Source organism: Bufo bufo, chromosome 1, assembly GCF_905171765.1.
Source record: "Bufo bufo chromosome 1, aBufBuf1.1, whole genome shotgun sequence".
NCBI classification, from domain to species: Eukaryota; Metazoa; Chordata; class Amphibia; order Anura; family Bufonidae; genus Bufo; species Bufo bufo.
The window spans coordinates 643,951,075-643,972,906 of record NC_053389.1 but is presented as its reverse complement, the minus strand read 5'-3'; positions in this window follow the sequence as shown (position 1 = coordinate 643,972,906).

Genomic DNA, 21,832 nt, shown 5'->3' with positions numbered 1-21,832 from the left:
GAGGATCAGTGTGAGGATTGGGTTGAGCAGACTCTTGGCTACTGAGACTGGACTTGGTGGAAGACAGGGTGGTGCTTAACCAACTGGAAGCATTATCTGCTGCAATCCAACCGACCATCTGGTTGCACTGGTGTGACTTCAAGAGTGGTGTCCTGCGCTGCCCTGCAAACTGGGACACGAAGCTAGGTATCGTGGATGATTGTTTTTTCCGTGCTCTGACAGCAGGCACAGTTTCACCGCTATTTGGGATGTGGAGACATCACACAGGAGATATACTGCAGATAATCTCAATGCTGTCACCAGCGGCTAATGTCACAGGTATTTGGGATGAGGAAACGTTATACAGGAAAGGTACCACCGGTAATGTTACTGTCCACAGTGTCTACTCAAAAAAGTACACTGTATGTCACAGATATTTTTTGGATGCGCACACTTTACACTGGAGATGTGGCGCATCTAATGTCACTGTCTGCAGCGGACACCGTCTACGGAAAAAGTACACTGGATGTCACAGATATTTTTTGGATGCGCACACTTTACACTGGAGATGTGGCGCAGCTAATGTCGCTGTCTGCAGCGGCCTAACTATTGTACGCTATTTAGTGCAGGATGCGCTAAAAATTGGTATTGCTGCCACACACAATAGTCCTTAGAAGGACTTTTGGGTCTGTAAAGTTTTAGCAATTTAGCGCAGGTTGCGCTAAAATATAGATTGCTGCTGCCACACACAATAGTCCTTAGAACGACTTTTGGGTCTCTGAAAAGTTTTGGTGGTAAAAATATTCTTAAATCACTCCCTACACTGTCTGTCCCTTCCTCAGCACAGCTCTCCCTGACTAAGAATAAGCCGAACATGCGTCACCGGGTGCTATATAGCACCCGATGATGCGTTCCGGCCTGCCAATCACTGTAATGCCAGTAGCCATAATGGCGACTGGCATTACAGTGAGGGCAGTACTTACCTGCACGTTTATTGCCTGCGTAGCAGCCAAGAAACGTGCGGGGCGGAGACTCGAGCATTGTGCTCGAGCACATGCGGTATTCGGCTGAATACCGCCATGTGCCGAGCATCGAGATGCTCGAGCCGAACTAGTGTTCGGCCGATCATGCTCGATCATCACTACTAAAGAGTTAAAACCACAATAAATTTGGCTATTTTGAAATTACAGGTTTACTACAAGACATCTCTTTCCATTTGCATCCCTCAATTCTATTTCGAAAGCTTTTGATAAATGCAGGATGCAATATTTAAATCTAGCACGTCAATCCAGAAAGTAGGCCCCATGATATAATGATGTTTTTTCCTCTCTCATCTCTTCACCTCATAAATTATCTGTAGGCAGAACAATTTATCATTTTAACGAAGCACGGCTATGTCCTTCTTCAAATAATTTATTTGCTAGTTATAAACGTATAATTATTAACATATTTCTCTCTACGTGTTTTTCTCTGCAGAAATTCGCTTTATCATCTCTTAATGGTTGGCCACTCCTGTTACAGAGGAATTTTGCTACAATGAAACAGAATCTCTTGCTGTTGCCAATTAGGACTGTACACAGAAAGATCAGATTTGAATGATTAACATCTTTGTAGTCATGTCCCAATTATAGAAGCGTTTACTACACAAGCCGTGGCTAGTTAATATTTTCAATATGCCAACTATGTATGGAACATGGAACGTGGCAATCAGTGATAGACATTAGCCAAACAACCTGATTTCAGGAGGGCAACTTAAAAACTTTGTGGGCAGAGGTTTGATAAATAGGTGCATAGAAATGAAATGACATCTTCTGTGTAGATATAAAATGAACAGTGTATATATAGGTGCTTAGGTAGAAATTCGACAAGCAGTGAAATTCAGTGCACATGTTGAAAATGTTCAAAGAGGTTATCCCACATATATAAAGCTTGTTTTTACTCACATATCTCCAGGACTTTCTTCCCTTTCTATGGAAGGGCATCAGCTCTTCACAAGCCTGCATCTCTTGGTATGCATTGCAATTAAAGCCTCATGCACACAACCGTATATATTATATATCTGCAAAATACAGTTCATGTTTATGTTGCATCTATATTTTTTGTAGACCCATTAACTTCAATGAGTCCTTGGTCTGCATTTTGCTGACAAGTATAGGACATGTTCTATCTTTTATGTGGAACAGACATACAGATGCAGAAAGCCCATGGAACATCCGTATGTCAGTTCCACAAAAAGATAGAACATGTCCACAAAATGCAGACCATGGATCCATTGAAGTCAATAGGTCCGCAAAAAAAACGACGAATTTGTATTTTGTGGATCTGCGATTTGCAGACTGGAAAACAGATACAGTATTGTGCATGATGCCTTACTCTTGTTCACTCCTCTGCATTAAAATAGTCCTTTACATGTAGCGCCAGGTATCAGTGGCGTCGCAAAGAGGGGGCCATGGCCCCCCTACATTATGCTGTGCCCCCCCAACTAAAATGCGCCCCAACTGACGGGGGGGGGGGGGGGTAGGCGGCGGCCGCAGGGCACAGGGAGATGAGCGCTTCCATTGCGCTCATCTCCATAGTCATCTGTATCGCTGACAGGACAGCGATACAGATGCCTGTGCTAGTGCAGCGGGGCAGGGGAGGGAGAGGAGTGTCCCTTCCCCTTCCTCTGATAGGCTGCAGGCACTAGACGTCATCGCGCTGCCTGAGCCATACAGCGCGGGACACAGGCCGGAAGAGGCAATACAATAGTTTTACAGGCACATTAAGGGGGGCTCTTGTTACTGGAACATTGGGGGAGCTCTAAGCTATTGTTAGTGCGCTGGTACATGATGGGGGGGGGCTCTTACTGGCACATGGGGGGCTCTTACTGGCACATAGGGGGCTCTTGTTACTGGCACATGGAGGGGCTTTTGTTACTGGCACATGATGGGGGGGCTCTTATTACTGGCACATGATGGGGGCTTATTACTGGCACATGATGGGGGGCTTATTACTGGCACATGATGTGGGCGCTCTTGTTACTGGCACATGGAGGGGATTTTGTTACTGGCACATGATGGGGGGGCTCTTATTACTGGCACATGATGGGGGGCTTATTACTGGCACATGATGGGGGGGCTTATAACTGGCACATGATGGGGGGGCTTATTACTGGCACATGATGGGCGGGCTCTTGTTGCTGGCACATGATGAGGGGCTCTTGTTACTGGCACGTGATGGGGGCTCTTATTACTGGCACATGATGAGGGGCACTTATTACTGGCACATTGGGGGGGCTCTTGTTACTGGCACATGATGGGGGGCTCTTGTTACTGGCACATGATGGGGGGGTCTTATTACTGGAATGTGATGGGGGGGCTCTTATTACTGGCACGTGATGGGGGCTCTTATTACAGGCACGTGATGGGGGATCTTGTTACTGGCACGTGATGGGGGATCTTATTACTGGCACATGATGGGGGCTCTTATTACTGGCACATGATGGGGGCTCTTATTACTGGCACATGATGGGGGGGCTCTTGTTACTGGCACGTGATGGGGGGCTCTTATTACTGGCACGTGATGGGGGGCTCTTGTTACTGGCACATGATTGGGGCACTTATTACTGGCACATTGGGGGGCTCTTATTACTGGCACATTATTGGGGGCACTTATTACTGGCACATTATTGGTGGGCACTATAGGGGCATCTACTGAGGCCACAAAGAGGGGGTATTTTATATGGGGGGCTCTATACAGTAGCATTTTATACGGGGACACATTATGGTGGGTACTATAGGGAGGGGGGAGAGGAGTACTATGGGGTCATCTACAGGGGGCAGTAAGAAGGGGTATTTTATACTTGCAAATTATGGGGGACACTGAGGGCATCTACTGGGGCACTATATATGGGGCATTTTATACTGGTACATTATGGGGGGCACTAGGAGGAAGGGGGAGAGGAGCACTATGGGGGCACTATATAGGGGTATTTTATACTGGCACATTATGGGGGCACTATGGGGACATTAGCTCAACTGGGGACATTATAAGGAGAATTATTTCTACTGGGGGGGGGCATTATGGTGGGCTTTATTACTCCCCCATGGTATGAGCCCCCTAGTAGCAGCACCAGCCTCTCCCTGCTCTGCTATCCCTCTGCCCCTTCTCCAAATCCTTATTATGAAATCTTTCTCATTAGGATAAAACACAACATCAGCTTCACTGAGCCCCCCAGCCAAAGTGTTGAAGTGGTGTCCGAGATACCCAAGGGCCAAGCCAAGTAATTGTAAGTTTTCATGTGAAATATGTTTATTATACACATATAGCATACACTGTGCCACACAATATACAGTATACCTCTACACTGTGTAGTCTGTTCTATAAGCACCATTGTTTTTTGGCAGCAGACAGAAAATAACCTGGAAGTGCCCCTCCCGAGACCAGGCTCTGGATCTGCCACTGGTCTGGACCGCTCACAGGAGTGTACATTTCTTCTAAACTGTAATCCGTATCCTCTGACCTGCAAAAATCAGCGCTCGCTCGGTAACAACTAACAGGCAGTGCCTTTAGGCTGTAGCCTGGCCCTGTTACCGAAGCTAGCTGAGTGGTGTAAGGTTAAGATACTAGTAGAGATGAGCGGCCGCTGAATCCTGATTTAAAGTTAAAGTTACTGCAGGATATGGATTACAGTTTAGAAATGTCAAATGTACACTCCTGGCGGGGAGGGAGATCTGTGGATGACACTGTTATAGGGAGGGAGATCTGTGGATGACGCTGTTATAGGGAGGGAGATCTGTGGATGACACTGTTATAGGGAGGGAGATCTGTGGATGACACTGTTATAGGGAGGGAGATCTGTGGATGACACTGTTATAGGGAGGGGGATCTGTGGATGACACTGTCATGGGGTGGATCTGTGGATGACACATATAGCATAAGATGCTATTTACGATATGTATCATCCACAGATCCCTCTCTATACCAGTGTCATCCACGGATCCCCCTCCATAACAGTGTCATCCACAGGTCCCCCTCCCTAGTGTCATCCATAGGCATTTCTAAGCATACTTGTGTAAATGTATCGTTGTTATAGCTGCCCCCCTCTACTTTTGTCCTGGCCCCCAGTGTGCCCCCCCAAAATTTGAAAGCTAGAGACGCCACTGCCAGGTATACATATAATATGTAACTCCCTCCCCAAGAGAGAGATATAGCTACAGTTAGGTCCATATATATTTGGACACCGACACAAATTTTGTTTTTATTACCTGTTTACTAAAACATATTCAAGTTATAGTTATATAATGGACATGGACATAAAGTCCAGACCTTTAGCTTTCATTTGAGGGTATCCACATTAAAATTGGAGTTTCAGCTCCTTTACATGTGGCACCTTGTTTTTAAAGGGACCAAAAATAATTTTACAATTGACTCAGAGGCTGTTTCATGGGCAGGTGTGGGCAATTCCTTCATTATTTCATTCTCAATTAAGCAAATAAATGGCCTGGAGTTGATTTGAGGTGTGGTGCTTGCATTTTGAAGATTTTGCTGAGAATTAAACATGCGGTCAGAGGAGCTCTACATGCAGGTGAAACAAGCCATCCTTCATCTGCGAAAGGAGAAAAAACCCATCCGAGAAATTGCTACACTATTAAGGCTCATTCACACGACCGTGCCGTTTTTTTGCGGTCCGCAAATTGCGGATCCACAAAAGACGGATGCCGCCCGTGTGCCTTTCGCAATTTGCGGAACGGAACAGGAGGCCCAATATAGAATTGCCTATTCTTGTCCGCAAAATGACAAGAATAGGACATGCCTCATCATTTTTGCGGGGCCACGGAACGGAGCAACGGATGGTGACAGAACACAGAGTGCTACGCAGGGGTGGAGATAAGGATGCTATACTGAGAAAAAAAGAGCTCAAATGGATTTACACGCTGAGATCCCTACAGCCATTTGGACTCAATCTGGAATTCAATGTGGCAGGGATCAGCTAGATCTTCGTCCGTTGTATATATATGTTTTTATGTTGAAGTTTTTGGATACACCGCTTTAAAACATTTTAAGAATGGTTACACACATATATAATTGCTCTCATAGTGATAGGATCTATACCATGATGATAGCTGTATACACTATACATGTTATATATATATGTATCTTTTTAGTTATGGATTTATGCTATATATTGGAGTACTCAGACTATATATTAGCATGGCAGTATCCCATTGTAGCTACATAGCGCGAATCATAACATTGTTGTTGCAAGCGGTCATGTGACGGAGGCCTCCATGGTCACGTGACTTGCACGCCGATCTATGAAGTCGGTGGTGCGGGCGCACCCTATTGGTTGTAGCGCCGCTTGTCTTATCTCGCGCTATGTGATTATGTCTCACGAGGTCGCGGCTGAATGATGACAGCTGGTCGCGGCTGGATGACGCATGCAGACATGCGCACCGGGAATATTGGAACGCTGAGTGCCATGCTGATCACTACTCTGGATCCTCCTGTATAGGTGAGGTCGTTGGACGTATGTCATGGTCTTACCTTCTTGCTGTTCTCCTTCGTTTGACATGTGCTGGCGGCCATCTTGGTTTCTGGGTTTCTTGTAGCCTCCCACCCTGCGGTTCCTCCTTCCCACTGGGAGGAGCTGGATGCCTAGCTCATATATATAGGAGGTCTGTGGCTTCAGTTCCTTGCTTGGTCCTCCTGTGTTCACATGCTTCTAGACTGCTGCTGCTTCTGGTTCCTGATCCTGGTTTCGTCCGACTACCCTGCTGGTTCCTGATCCTGGTTTCGTCCGACTACCCTGCTGGTTTCTGATCCTGGCTTCGTCTGACTACCCTGCTGGTTCCTGATCCTGGCTTCGTCTGACTACCCTTCTGGTTCCTGACCTCTGGCTTCGCAAAGACTCTGCTTCGGTTTCGCCATCCGTTTGGACTTTTGCTTTACAGCTTTATTTTCAATAAAGCCTTCTTATTTTCACTTATCCCTTGTTGTACGTCTGGTTCATGGTTCCGTGACATTAGGACCAAGCCATGAATTCTGACGGTACAGGGCCATCCTCGCTACCCACGCTGGTTGCCAGACTTGATCAGCAGGATCACCTGTTGGGTCGGTTCGCTGTGGCGTTGCAAACCCTGCTTGAACGCACGGCTCATTTCGCTCCCGTTGCCGATGGGTCGGTTGTCGCTCCTGGGCCCGCTCCTACTGCCGCTCCAGTTGTTGCGCCAGAGTCTACCCCGACACCTGTTGTTGCACCTGCGGTGTTTCGGGGTATGACCGGTTCTGCCGCTCTTCCACAGCGCTTTGGGGGAGAGCCAACTCAGTGCCGAGGTTTCCTTAACCAGGTGGGCATTTATTTCGAGTTGCTGCCACATGCCTTTCCCACTGAGAGATCAAAGGTGGGCTTCTTGATCTCGCTGCTCTCGGACAAGGCCTTGGCCTGGGCCAGCCCTTTATGGGAGAACAACAATCCGGTGGTTGCCGAGTTTTCCGGTTTTGTTGCTTCTCTTCGGAAGGTATTCGATGTGCCGGCTCGTGCTGCCTCTGCTGCGAAGCTCCTTATGTCCATCAGACAGGGTTCACGATCCGTAGCTGAATACGCCATTGAGTTTCGTACCCTGGCAGCAGAGGTGGGCTGGAATAATGAGGCTCTGGTCGCTGCTTTCTCTCATGGTCTCTCGGATGCCTTGAAGGATGAGGTTGCAGCTAAGGACCTACCAGTGGAGCTCGAGTCTCTTATTTCTTTCCTGATTTTGATTGACACCAGACTCAGGGAGAGACCTTCCTTTAAGGAGAGCCTGCGGAGGTTTTCTAACAGATTGGCGCCTACGTTTGCTGTCCCACCCGAGTCTCCCTCTCCTCCCACGCCTCCTGGGGATGACTTGTCTGGGGGTGAACCCATGCAGCTGGGGTTTGCTCGCCTGTCCGAGGGGGAGAGGGTACTCCGGAGACGCGAGGGCCGATGCATGTACTGTGGTCTCGGTGGGCATTTTCGGTTGGCATGTCCGAACCGTCCGGGAAACGCTCGCACCTGAGATCCTGTCGGGGGCAGATCTTGGGTGGAGTCTCCTCGTCCCCGGTTTCCCGTGTTGACAAACCACTGATCACTGTTGTCCTCTCCTGGGTCGGGGGCTCGGTGACGACCCAGGCGTTGGTGGACTCTGGTGCTGGTGGTTTGTTCATTGATAATGTGTTCGCTGCCGCCAATTCCATTCCTCTGCAGGCTCGAGGTTCCCCACTGGCTCTTGAGGCGATAGACGGCAGACCCCTTCTGCCGCCACACGTGACTCATGAGACCCTTCCAGTGGGGATAGCCATTGGTGCCGTTCAGAGAGTCGGTCTGCCTCCAGGTTATTTCGTCTCCACACTACTCGGTGGTCTTGGGGTACCCCTGGCTCCGGAAGCATAATCCGACTTTCGATTGGAGATCGGCCGAGATCCTCTCGTGGTCACCGCAGTGTGGGGCTAGTTGCATCCATGGGTCTGTCAAGTTGCTGTGTACTTCCTCGGACTCTCTGTTGCCTCCTGAATACGAGGAGTACCGGGATGTATTCGATAAGGTGCGCGCGGTTGCCCTACCTCCGCACCGCCCATACGATTGTGCCATAGAGTTACAACCTGGTGCCGTTCCTCCTCGTGGCAAAGTCTATCCACTGTCGGTAGCGGAGAATGAGGCCATGGAGGAGTACGTGAGGGAGGCGCTTTCACGCGGACACATTCGCAAATCCTCGTCCCCGGCAGGGGCTGGATTTTTCTTTGTGAAAAAGAAGGGCGGTGAGTTGAGGCCTTGCATCGATTACAGGGGTCTCAATCGCATCACGATCAAGAACGCTTACCCGATACCCTTGATTTCTGAGCTGTTCGATCGCCTTAAAGGGGCCACAGTCTTTACCAAACTCGACCTGAGGGCGGCATATAACCTGGTAAGGATCAAGGCGGGCGATGAGTGGAAGACCGCGTTTAACACCAGGACCGGTCATTATGAATCCTTGGTTATGCCCTTTGGGTTGTGCAATGCGCCCGCAGTCTTTCAGGAATTCATCAACGATGTTTTCCGTGACCTGTTGCAGCAGTGTGTGGTGGTCTATTTGGATGACATCTTGGTATATTCTGAATCCATGGATGCCCACATTCTGGATGTCAGACGAGTGTTGCAACGGTTACGAGAGAACAAGCTGTTCGGTAAGCTTGAGAAATGCGAATTTCACCGATCCCAGGTAACCTTCTTAGGTTACATCATTTCCGCTGAGGGGTTCTCCATGGATCCTGAGAAGGTTTCGGCTGTCTTACAGTGGCCCCAGCCCAGTGGTCTTCGTTCCCTGCAGCGCTTTTTGGGCTTCGCCAATTATTATCGGAAGTTCATCAGGGACTTTTCCATGCTAGCCAAGCCTCTCACGGATCTGACCAGGAAGGGCAGTAATTCCCAGGTCTGGCCGCTCGAGGCCATCCGAGCTTTTGAGGCTCTAAAGTCCGCCTTTGTGTCGGCTCCGATTCTGTCGCATCCCAACCCTGGGTTGCCCTTTGTCCTCGAGGTGGACGCGTCTGAGACGGGAGTAGTCGCCCTTCTGTCTCAGCGTAGAACACCAGAGGGTCCTCTGCTTCCTTGTGGGTTTTACTCCCGGAAACTGTCTTCCGCGGAGTGCAACTATCAGATTGGTGACAGGGAGTTATTGGCCATCGTGCAGGCCCTTAAAGAATGGAGGCACTTGCTCGAGGGTTCGGTGGTTCCGGTCCTCATCCTGACGGACCACAAGAATCTGACCTACCTTTCTGAGGCCAAGAGATTGACACCACGTCAGGCCAGATGGGCTCTGTTCTTGTCACGTTTTAATTACGTGGTCTCCTACCTACCCGGTTCCAAGAACATCAGGGCGGATGCCTTATCACGGCAGTACTCCGAGCTGTCCAGGGAGGAGTCGATTCCGACTTCGGTCATACCTCCGAATCAGATCTTGGCCGCCATTCGCACCAGCCTGACCTCTCCCCTGGGTGAGCAGATTTTGGCGGCTCAATCTGGTGCTCCCTCTGGGAGACCCAACGGCAGATGTTTTGTGCCTGAGGAGTTGCGCACTCGGTTGTTGCGAACCTACCATAACTCCAAGACCGCGGGGCATCCTGGAAAGAATCAGCTGTCCTGGGCTGTTTTACGTCTGTTCTGGTGGCCTTCCCTACGTTCCGACATCGCCGCATATGTAGCGGCATGCTCCGTTTGTGCCCAGAGTAAGTCCCCTCGGCACCTTCCGTTGGGCCTTCTGCAACCCATAGCCACCGGGGAGCGCCCATGGTCACACCTGGGGATGGATTTCATTGTGGACCTCCCTGCATCCCGAGGCCATACGGTCATTCTCATGATTGTGGATCGGTTTTCCAAAATGTGCCACTGTGTTCCTCTCAAGAAGTTACCCTCTGCACAAGAGTTGGCCACGATTTTTGCCAGGGAGGTCTTCCGGTTGCACGGTTTGCCCAAGGAGATTGTGTCGGATCGGGGGAGTCAGTTTGTGTCCAGGTTCTGGCGCGCCTTTTGCTCCCAGTTGGGGATTCATCTCTCCTTCTCCTCGGCCTACCACCCTCAGTCCAATGGGGCCGCAGAACGATCCAATCAGGCCTTGGAGCAATTCCTTCGTTGCTATGTCTCCGATCACCAAGACAATTGGGTTGACCTCCTGCCTTGGGCTGAGTTTGCCAGGAACACGGCGGTGAACTCTTCCTCTGGGACGTCTCCCTTCATGGCCAATTATGGGTTCCAACCTGCCGTGTTACCGGAGGTATTCTCTCCCCAGGATATTCCGGCTGTGGAGGATCACCTTTCCGTCCTACGTGCTTCTTGGGTACTGATCCAGAAGTCCCTTGAGGTCTCTGCGCAGCGCCAGAGACTCCAGGCTGATCGCAGACGAGCGCCTGCTCCTTCCTACCAGGTCGGAGACCGTGTATGGTTGTCCACCCGCAACCTCAACCTTCGAGTGCCCACTCCCAAGCTGGCGCCTCGCTTTGTTGGTCCCTTCCGAGTGCTTCGCAGGGTAAACCCGGTAGCCTATGCCCTTGCGCTTCCTCCTGGCATGCGGATCTCCAACGTGTTTCATGTCTCCCTGTTGAAGCCACTGGTGTGTAATCGTTTCACTTCCTCGGTTCCTCGGCCTCGTCCGGTCCAAGTGGGTAATCGTGAGGAGTATGAGGTGAGCAATATCCTGGACTCACGCCTGGTCCGCGGTCGGGTGCAGTTTTTGGTCCATTGGCGTGGTTATGGTCCAGAGGAGCGTTCCTGGGTTCCCTCCGCAGATGTCCATGCTCCTGCCTTGCTCCGAGCCTTCCACGCACGCTTCCCTCAGAAACCGTTCTTTACTCCGCGGAGGAGGGGCCCTTGAGGGGGAGGTACTGTCATGGTCTTACCTTCTTGCTGTTCTCCTTCGTTTGACATGTGCTGGCGGCCATCTTGGTTTCTGGGTTTCTTGTAGCCTCCCACCCTGCGGCTCCTCCTTCCCACTGGGAGGAGCTGGATGCCTAGCTCATATATATAGGAGGTCTGTGGCTTCAGTTCCTTGCTTGGTCCTCCTGTGTTCACATGCTTCTAGACTGCTGCTGCTTCTGGTTCCTGATCCTGGTTTCGTCCGACTACCCTGCTGGTTCCTGATCCTGGTTTCGTCCGACTACCCTGCTGGTTCCTGATCCTGGCTTCGTCTGACTACCCTGCTGGTTCCTGATCCTGGCTTCGTCTGACTACCCTTCTGGTTCCTGACCTCTGGCTTCGCAAAGACTCTGCTTCGGTTTCGCCATCCGTTTGGACTTTTGCTTTACAGCTTTATTTTCAATAAAGCCTTCTTATTTTCACTTATCCCTTGTTGTACGTCTGGTTCATGGTTCCGTGACAACGTATACATGCTCATTAGAAACAACTGGTTAATTTTATTTGTGATTTGATGCAACATGTGAGTGTTTACTGATCTATTTGCCTATTGGGCCACTACTAATGTGGGAGTGTCTTTTTAGTATTTATATGTTAGTTTGTACATTTGTAACATATGCTTGACAAAGGCTATACCTAGCCGAAACGTTGCTACCTTTGTACACTATGCTGTGGAGTTTTGTACAATAAAGAAGAATTGGTTGGATATGCTGCTGTGGCCCTCTATTTCTACTATTCACCTGTGGACCGCCTTGGATCTGGGGTCTCCTGCCCAGCTGTTGCATTGACACCACCATTGCTCTGCATAAGCAGTATAAAGTGCTGCTCCTGAACCCTTTTTTCTCTAGCACACAGAGTGCTGTCCGCATCTTTTGCGAACCCATTGAAATGAATGGTTCCGTATAAGGACCGTATACTGAATCAAAATACGGCCCGTATATGGAACGCAAGAAACCTTCGTGTGCATGAGCCCTTAGGAGTGGCAAAATCTACAGTTTGGTACATCCTGAAAAAGAAAGAAAGCACTGGTGACCTCAACAATGCAAAAAGACCTGGACGCCCACGGAAGACAACAGTGGTGGATGATGGCAGAATAATTACTACGGTGAAGAGAAACCCCTTCACAACAGCCAACCAGGTGAACAACACTCTGCAGAATATAGGAGTATCAATATCCAAATCTACCATAAAGAAAAGACTGCATGAAAGTAAATACAGAGGGTTCACTGCACGGTGCAAGCCACTCATAAGTCTCAAGAATAAGAAGGCTAGATTGGACTTTGCTAAAAAAAATATAAAAAAACCAGCACACTTCTGGAAGAACATTCTTTGGACAGATGAAACCAAGATCAACCTCTAACAGAATGATGGAAAGTAAAAAGTATGGTGAAGGCATGGTACATCTCATGATCCAAAGCATACCACTTCATCTGTAAAACACGGCGGAGGCAGTGTGATGGCTTGGGCATGCATGGCTGCCAGTGGCACTGGGTCACCAGTGTTTATTGATGTGACACAGGACAGAAGCAGCCGGATGAATTCTGGGGTTTTCAGAGACATACTGAGTGCCCAAATCCAGCCAAATGCAGCCAAACTGATTAGTCGGCGTTTCATAATACAGATGGACAGTGACCCAACAGAAGTAGGCAGGGACATCATAAGCCACAAGTAGACAGGGACAACAGAAGTAGGCGAGGTCAGCAAAACCATAGTGCAGTACAATACCGCCCCAGCGAAACCAAATACCACAGTGCAACATAAAATACTGCCTTATCACTATACTGAGGACAGTGATGCAGTTGAATTTAAGAGGGCACCTGCAGCTGTTCACCATATGCATAGGTACTTGATACTCCTAGAAATGCTAAGAGTATTATATCCTTATGTATCTGGCCATTGGCCATAATGAGGGTTCTTGCGCCCTCCTGGTCATCGGCCCACTGGGAAATTTCCCTATAGGGTCTACGGTCAGTGGGCCCCTGTTTAAAGATACTTTTGCTATATTTTGTACAACCTAATGGGTTGAGACTTCTTCAGTACAAGAATGGATACATGTTATTGGACATATCATGGTATATTATTTACCTTTATCTGAAGGAGACAAAGCTGTTGGTTGAACAACTGTTTGGCCGACAGTTAGTGAATGTGTATGGCAGCATTTAGACCTCCCTTTGACGTAAGACTGAATGATATACGCCGTGGTATCTAGCTTTATTTCCTGTATTAGTAATTCTGATTTCCTTAATGATCTGTACAGTGAACACACTGAAGCTATATCTAAAAATGACATCCAAAGTATGCCCTCCAAAATATCATATCACTTCTGTAATTTTGTTTTGGCAAAGGTTTTCTGCTAGTTGAATTAGACACATCCAGTACTTAATTGGGTACGAGTACTGCACTCAGACACCCATTCTGTCCCAGCCAACTTGGCTGTTATATAAGGCAATAAAATTGGATTCCTGTCAAGAGGTGAATTTCTAGTAGTTTTATTAAATACATTAAAATTGATTGGTATTGATTGCTGGCCGGGAAGACTATTAAATCACTTTGAATGAGCTGCGGGATTAATGTTTTATTTAAAGAAAATGAATAGGAGACAACATTCATCCTGTGTAATGAGCAAGATGAGAGGGCGCTAGTAAAAATCATTAGTATCATTTTAATGCCAATTCCATGTAAAAATCATATAATGCTTTTTTCCTTAGTGACGCTAAGGCCTCATGCACATGGACGTTTTTTTTCACGGTCCGCAAAAAACGGGGTCCGTAGGTCCGTGATCCGTGACCGTTTTTTCGTCCGTGGGTCTTCCTTGATTTTTGGAGGATCCACGGACATGAAAAAAAAGTCGTTTTGGTGTCCGCCTGGCCGTGCGGAGCCAAACGGATCTGTCCTGAATTACAATGCAAGTCAATGGGGACGGATCCGTTTGACGTTGACACAATATGGTGCCATTTCAAACGGATCCGTCCCCATTGACTTTCAATGTAAAGTCTGGAGTCCCTTTTATACCATCGGATCAGAGTTTTCTCCAATCCGATGGTATATTTTAACTTGAAGCGTCCCCATCACGATGGGAACGCCTCTATGTTAGAATATACTGTCGGATATGAGTTAGATCGTGAAACCTCATTTCCGACAGTATATTCTAACACAGAGGCGTTCCCATGGTGATGGGGACGCTTCTAGTTAGAATATACTACAAACTGTTTACATGACTGCCCCCTGCTGCCTAGCAGCATCCGATCTCTTACAGGGGGCCGTGATCAGCACAATTAACCCCTCAGGTGCCGCACCTGAAGGGGTTAATTGTACTATCATATCCCCCTGTAAGAGATCAGGGCTGCCAGGCAGCAGGGGGCAGACCCCCCCATCCTCCCCAGTTTGAATATCATTGGTGGCCAGTGCGGCCCCCCCCCCCTTCCTCCCTCTATTGTAATAATTCGTTGGTGGCACAGTGTGCGCCCCCCCTCCCTTCCTCCCTCTATTGTAATAAATCGTTGGTGGCACAGTGTGCGCCCCCCCCCTTCCTCCCTCTATTGTAATAAATCGTTGGTGGCACAGTGTGCGCCCCCCATCGGCCCCCCCTCCCTCTATAGCATTAACAACATTGGTGGCCAGTGTGCGGCCTCCCATCTCCCCCCCCCCCCCCGATCATTGGTGGCAGCGGGTTACTAGCAATAGTGCAATAGTAAAAGATTCATACTTACCTGGGAGCTGCGATGTCTGTGTCCGGCCGGGAGCTCCTCCTACTGGTAAGTGACAGTTCATTTAGCAATGCGCCGCACAGACCTGTCACTTACCAGTAGGTGGAGCTCCCGGCCGGACACAACATCGCAGCTCCCAGGTAAGTATGAATCTTTTACTATTGTACTATTGCTAAGTAACCATGGCAACCAGGACTGTAGTAGCGTCCTGGTTGCCATGGTTACCGATCGGAGCCCCAGCGATTAAACTGGGACTCCGATCGGAACTCAGCTGCCACCAATGATGGGGGGGGGGAGGGGGAGATGGGAGGCCGCACACTGGCCACCAATGTTGTTAATGCTATAGAGGGAGGGGGGGCCGATGGGGGGCGCACACTGTGCCACCAACGAATTATTACAATAGAGGGAGGGAGGGGGGGGCGCACACTGTGCCACCAACGAATTATTACAATAGAGGGAGGGGGGGGGCCGCACTGGCCACCAACCTATTATTACAATAGAGGGGGGGGGGCCGCACTGGCCACCAATGATATTCAAACTGGGGAGGGGGGGAGGGTCTGCCCCCTGCTGCCTGGCAGCCCTGATCTCTTACAGGGGGATATGATAGTACAATTAACCCCTTCAGGTGCCGCACCTGAAGGGGTTAATTGTGCTGATCACGGCCCCCTGTAAGAGATCGGGTGCTGCCAGGCAGCAGGGGGCAGTCTTGTACACAGTTTGTAGTGTATTCTAACTAGAAGCGTCCCCATCACCATGGGAACGCTTCTGTGTTAGAATATACTGTCGGATCTGAGTTTTCACGAAACTTAGATCTGAAAAAGCTTTTATGCAGACGGATCTTTGGATCCGTCTGTATTAAAGTAACCTACGGCCACGGATCACGGACACGGATGCCAATCTTGTGTGCATCCGTGTTCTTTCACGGACCCATTGACTTGAATGGGTCCGTGAACCGTTGTCCGTCCAAAAAATAGGACAGGTCATATTTTTTTGATGGACAGGATACACGGATCACGGTCTCGGCTGCAAAACTGTGCATTTTCCGATTTTTCCACGGACCCATTGAAAGTCAATTGGTCCTCGAAAAAAAAACGGAAAACGGCACAACGGCCACGGATGCACACAACGGTCGTGTGCATGAGGCCTAATGCTAATTCTTTGTCAGTGTACAGTAAAGAGCAAGGTGAGAAGTGGAAGGCAGTTAGAACTGTAAAATTTTAGCTATGTTGTTTAGTACATAGTTGCATACTGGCTTCATGTCCTTAAAGGGAACCTGTCACCAGGATTTTGTGTATAGAGCTGAGGACATGGGTTGCTAGATGGCCGCTAGCACATCCGTAATACCCAGTTCCCATAGCTCTGTGTGCTTTTATTGTGTAAAAAAAAAACGATTTGATACATATGCAAATTAACCTGAGATGAGTCCTGTCCCTGAGTCAGGGACAGGACTCATCTCAGGTTAATTTGCATATGTATCAAATCGTTTTTTTTACACAATAAAATCACACAGAGCTATGGGAACTGGGTATTACGGATGTGCTAGCGGCCATCTAGCAACCCATATCCTCAGCTCTATACACAAAATCCCGGTGACAGGTTCCCTTTAAGAATCCATCATGCCAGATTTTGGTAATAGAACCTATTGACCCAAATGGGTTGCTCAGGTTTCGTTTTTTGGTAACCAGTGTGGGGATTCACTCTGGTAGGCCGGTTAGCGGACGCAGTATAGAGGAAAAGGTCTAGGTTGTAAATCACTCTTCAGTGTTTATTCCCACTTATAACATAACACAACAGTGACTTTTCAGGTTTGGTGCTTGTTCACACACAGAAAAACAAAATAAAGTTGACCTGGTATCCTGGGTGTCAGTTCACACCCAGCTGAATGCTCAGCCTCAGAAAGACAACTTGCAGGCTTTAAGGCGGGCTGCTCGCCTGACACACGGTCTTCAGACCTCAGCACAGAGATCTCCAGAGCTTCACTGTCAGAGGGAGGTAATCCACACCACCTGACAGTGCTGGCTGTTTTTTTTTTTATAAGCCTGCCAAGACCCGGCCTGGCACGTGGGGAGTAGTCACCCACCCAGCACTTTGACTACTCCCAGTAAGAGCCGTCCTGGATTTACAGCCATACTAAATAGCAAAGTGTCAATCAGCATTACCTACCGCTGACACAATTAAATACCGGCTCTTACTTCACCGAGGCCAGGAATCTTGGTGACACATACCTACCATCAATGACGACCCCTTGTACCTTCCTACACCCGGTAAAAAAAGTGAAGTTCACTTCTGCATTCTTCCCAACAGGGTCAACAGAGACATAACCAAATGAAACTATGGCACGAACATTAAAAGTCTTCTATACTGTTAACCCCTTAAAGAAGCACTCCCACAAAATTTTTTATTCTCTGACCTGTTAGAAAGGTACATGATGTAAACTGTAGTGAAGGTAATCTTATTACCAGTGACTGTATTTGTGAGTCTCTTCTGATCCTCAGCTGTGTCATGTGACCAATACTCATCTCCAACTGACACATGACAGGAAGTCAGTTACTTCTCTATTTATTCCTATGAGGCTGACATTGAGGCTCCCATAGGAATATATAGAGAAACTAACTTCCTATCCACACATAAGATGCTGTTTGGTTTGGAGAGTCAAAATGTTTTCAACCATTTCCATTACTATCAGATCAGTGGGGGTCATACATTTGGCACCCCCGCCAATCAGTTGTTTTCAGCAGCCACCAGACCTAGAACAAAAAAGTGGATGGAACACAGTGGATAAGAAACATAGAGCTCTGTCCACTTGTTTCTGGCTCTGTCCAGTGTTTTGTTTTCAGCATTAGTGGCTGCCGAAAACAGCTGATCAGTGGGGGCGCCATGTGTGGAACCCCTACTGATCTGATACTGATAACCTATCCGGAGGCCAGGACATCATCATCTAAAGAGTGGAAAAACTCTTTAATGACCAGGCCTAAAAGGGACTTAATGGGCAACTATTTTTTTAGCTGTTTTCTCTCTGCATTTCAGCAGCCATCATTTTTATTTTTTCATTGACATGGCTGTATGGGACCTTGTTTTATGCAGAAAAAATTATAATATTTTTGGCACAGTTTAGGAATGCAAATAATTTTTTGTGTCATTTATATGACTTTTTTGCAGAATATCGAAAAAGTTTTTTTTTATTAGGTTATGTACCGTCCGTGTTTCACAATAAATAACCTGGTAAATGAATTCCTCTGGTTATTACGGTCGGGTTTGTGTTTTTTGTAATACATGCGCAATAAAATGTATTCTATATTGCATTTTTATTTTTCAAGACTTTTTTTTTATTACATTAACTAATTCAAGACCTGCTCTGTTTTTCAGAATATAAGACATACCTGACTATAAGACACACCCAGGTTTAGTAAAAAGAAAATTAGAAAAAAAAATGTTCTACTTATTAAACTTTTCTTGGTGGTTTAATGAAGTGGAGTGGAGGGGGCTAATAGTTTTAGTCAGCTCCTGTTAAACGTAGTGTGTTGCATGTGTTAATCTCCTTAAATGTATCTATCTATCCAAGTAAATGTGTCTCTTGTAATTGCTCCAATGTGTCCTGCCATGCTTTTTCTGCTAGATCATTTATTTTTTTAGGTTTTCTTTACTCTCCATGAATATGACATTATACAAACACACACACAGCTCATCAGTACACACGTTATACACACACACAGCCCTGCAACACACACACACACACACACACACACTCTATATTCACACACAATGACATTATATACTACACACACACAGCCCTGCTGCATAACCAGGGGACATATATACACACATACAGGTCTTCTGCATGGACAGCTGATATCAAAGTCTATAAAAGCATGGTTTGGTGAGTTTGGTGTGGGAGAACTTGACTGGCTCACACAGAGCCATGACCTCAACACCATCGAACATCTTTGGGATGAACTAGAACGGAGATATCGAGCCAGGCCTGTTGTTCAATATCAGTGTCTGACCTCACAAATGCTCTTCTGGATGAATGGACAAAAATTCCCATAGACACACTCCAAAATCTAGTAGAAAGCCTTCCCAGAAGAGTGCAAGCTGTTTTAGCTGCAAATGGCGGACCAACTCCATATTAATGCCTGGATTCAGAATGGGATTTCATAAAAGCTCCTGTAGCTCTAATGTGGGAAGACATGTACTGGGTGGGCGATGCGGGCGGGAGTGAGTTAGCGTAGGCTCGCAGCACTTAGCCTTCAGTGAATGCGGGCGGGAGTGAGTTAGCGTAGGCTCGCAGGCTGGTGGCTTCACTGAATGCTAAGTGATGCCGGCAGCCTGCGCTTCCATTTAATTCATTCATGTGCTACACTACACTACCGTTGGGCGGGCTGGCGGCTTCTTTGTAGTGCTTCTTTGTAGTGCGGCTTCTTTGTAGTGGAGCTGTAGTGCCACCAGCCTGCAAGTCCCTCCACTCACCGCAGTGGGATCCCCTTCTCTGGGCTGCCTTCTGTGCTGATTGGTGGTGAGCGCGTCCTGCTTCCCCTGCCTCCACCAATCAGCTCCGTACATTTCCTCCACCAATCAGCTCCCTACATTTCTCGCGCCATATGACCTCCCCCTGTCCTGGTACCGTAGATTGTTGCCTAAGTCCCATGTTGAGGACAGCTCAGGGGCAATATATGGTACCCTAATGAAAAATGTGTGCCAAATATGACTATAACCCCCCTCATCCATAGGAATCCACCTATGTACTGCAGTATATGGGTGGATTCCTATGGATGAGGGGAGTTATAATCACATAGCAGTGTCATCCACAGATCCCCCTATAATAGTGTCATCCACACATCCCCCATAATAGTATCATCCACAGATTCCCCCATAACAGTATTATCCACAGATTCACCATAATAGTGTCATCCACAGATCCCCCATAACATTGTCATCCACAGATCCCTCATTACAGTGTCATCCACAGATCCCCCCATAATAGTGTCATCCACAGATTCCCCATAACAGTGCGTCATCCTCAGATCCCCCATAACAGTGAGTCATCCACAGACCACCATTAGTTAAAAACCCACCAAAAGCACACCTTTTGATTCCAAATATTTTCTTATTTTCCCCCTAAAAAACCTAGGTGCGTCTTATAAAGCGGAAAATACGGTAAGTGCTGCGGGGTTTCGCTCTGTAGATAGGGTAAGCGAGCGCAGTACAGAGACAAAATACTAGTTTTTAACTCAAATTGTCAGTGTTTATTCACACTTGAAGCAATTGAACAAAAACAGCACGTAACTTTGCAGTCTTGGTGTTAATTCACACACAATGGAAAGTTCATATAACACAAGTCACCTTGCTGGCAGTTCTGCCTCCAGTAGTCCACAGCAGGCTTTAGGGGGCCTGTTTCCCCAGCGTGCGGCTCTCAGCCGTCCAGCATGGCACAAAGCCTCAGTTCCCAAAAACAGAGTCTGCTGAGCCCAAGCTGCCTATTAAAGGATGGCTAGGTGCTGCCAAAAGCCGGACCGGCACTTAAACTCCGGTCCGGTATTTGACCTCACCTGGCTGGAAACCAGCCCAGCCGCACATGCTGGGAGGAAAATACCTGCCTTCCCAGACACAACCCCTCACTGTGTCACAGTCCATAAAATAAATAAATAACGATGGCGTAGTGTACGGCGTCCATGCAGCTCTATACTACGGAGCTCTATGGCTTCTGTTTATTGCTTTACAGGTTCCATGTACAGAGTTTTATCATATGAAATTTCAGCGAAATGACACAATTCCAGTTAAATGCTGCTGTATAGGATTTCCACAGTCATAAGCCATTCTTTTTCCACACCATTTGCATATAATAGTGCATTGTTCATTTGGCCTGGTTACAACTGCTATTTTAGCACACCCATAGCTATGTAATACCTTGCACTTCTTGCATGAATTACTAAAAATATAAATCTCATAGAGATAGGTTTTACAGTAGGGCCTGCCTGACTGAGACCATCTTGACGCTGGGTAGGCGGGCACAGATGTGTTTTGATCAAAATATATTAGCTAAGAATCTCAGGTTTGATCATATCAGAATGAGGGCTTAGTCTACATACACTCACCTAAAGAATTATTAGGAACACCTCTTCTATTTCTCATTTGCCTTAAGAACTGCCTTAATTCTACGTGGCATTGATTCAACAAGGTGCTGATAGCATTCTTTAGAAATGTTGGCCCATATTGATAGGATAGTATCTTGCAGTTCCACCACATCCCAAAGATGCTCTATTGGGTTGAGATCTGGTGACTGTGGGGGCCATTTTAGTACAGTGAACTCATTGTCATGTTCAAGAAACCAATTTGAAATGATTTGAGCTTTGTGACATGGTGCATTATCCTGCTGGAAGTAGCCATCAGAGGATGGATACATGTTCTCATTCTGTTTACGCCAAATTCGGACTCTACCATTTGAATGTCTCAACAGAAATCGAGACTCATCAGACCAGGCAACATTTTTCCAGTCTTCAACAGTCCAATTTTGGTGAGCTTGTGCAAATTGTAGCCTCTTTTTCCTATTTGTAGTGGAGATGAGTGGTACCTGGTGGGGTCTTCTGCTGTTGTAGCCCATCCGCCTCAAGGTTGTGCGTGTTGTGGCTTCACAAATGCTTTGCTGCATACCTCGGTTGTAACGAGTGGTCATTTCAGTCAACGTTGCTCTTCTCTTCAGCTTGAATCAGTCGGCCCATTCTCCTTTGACCTCTAGCATCCACAAGGCATTTTTGCCCACAGGACT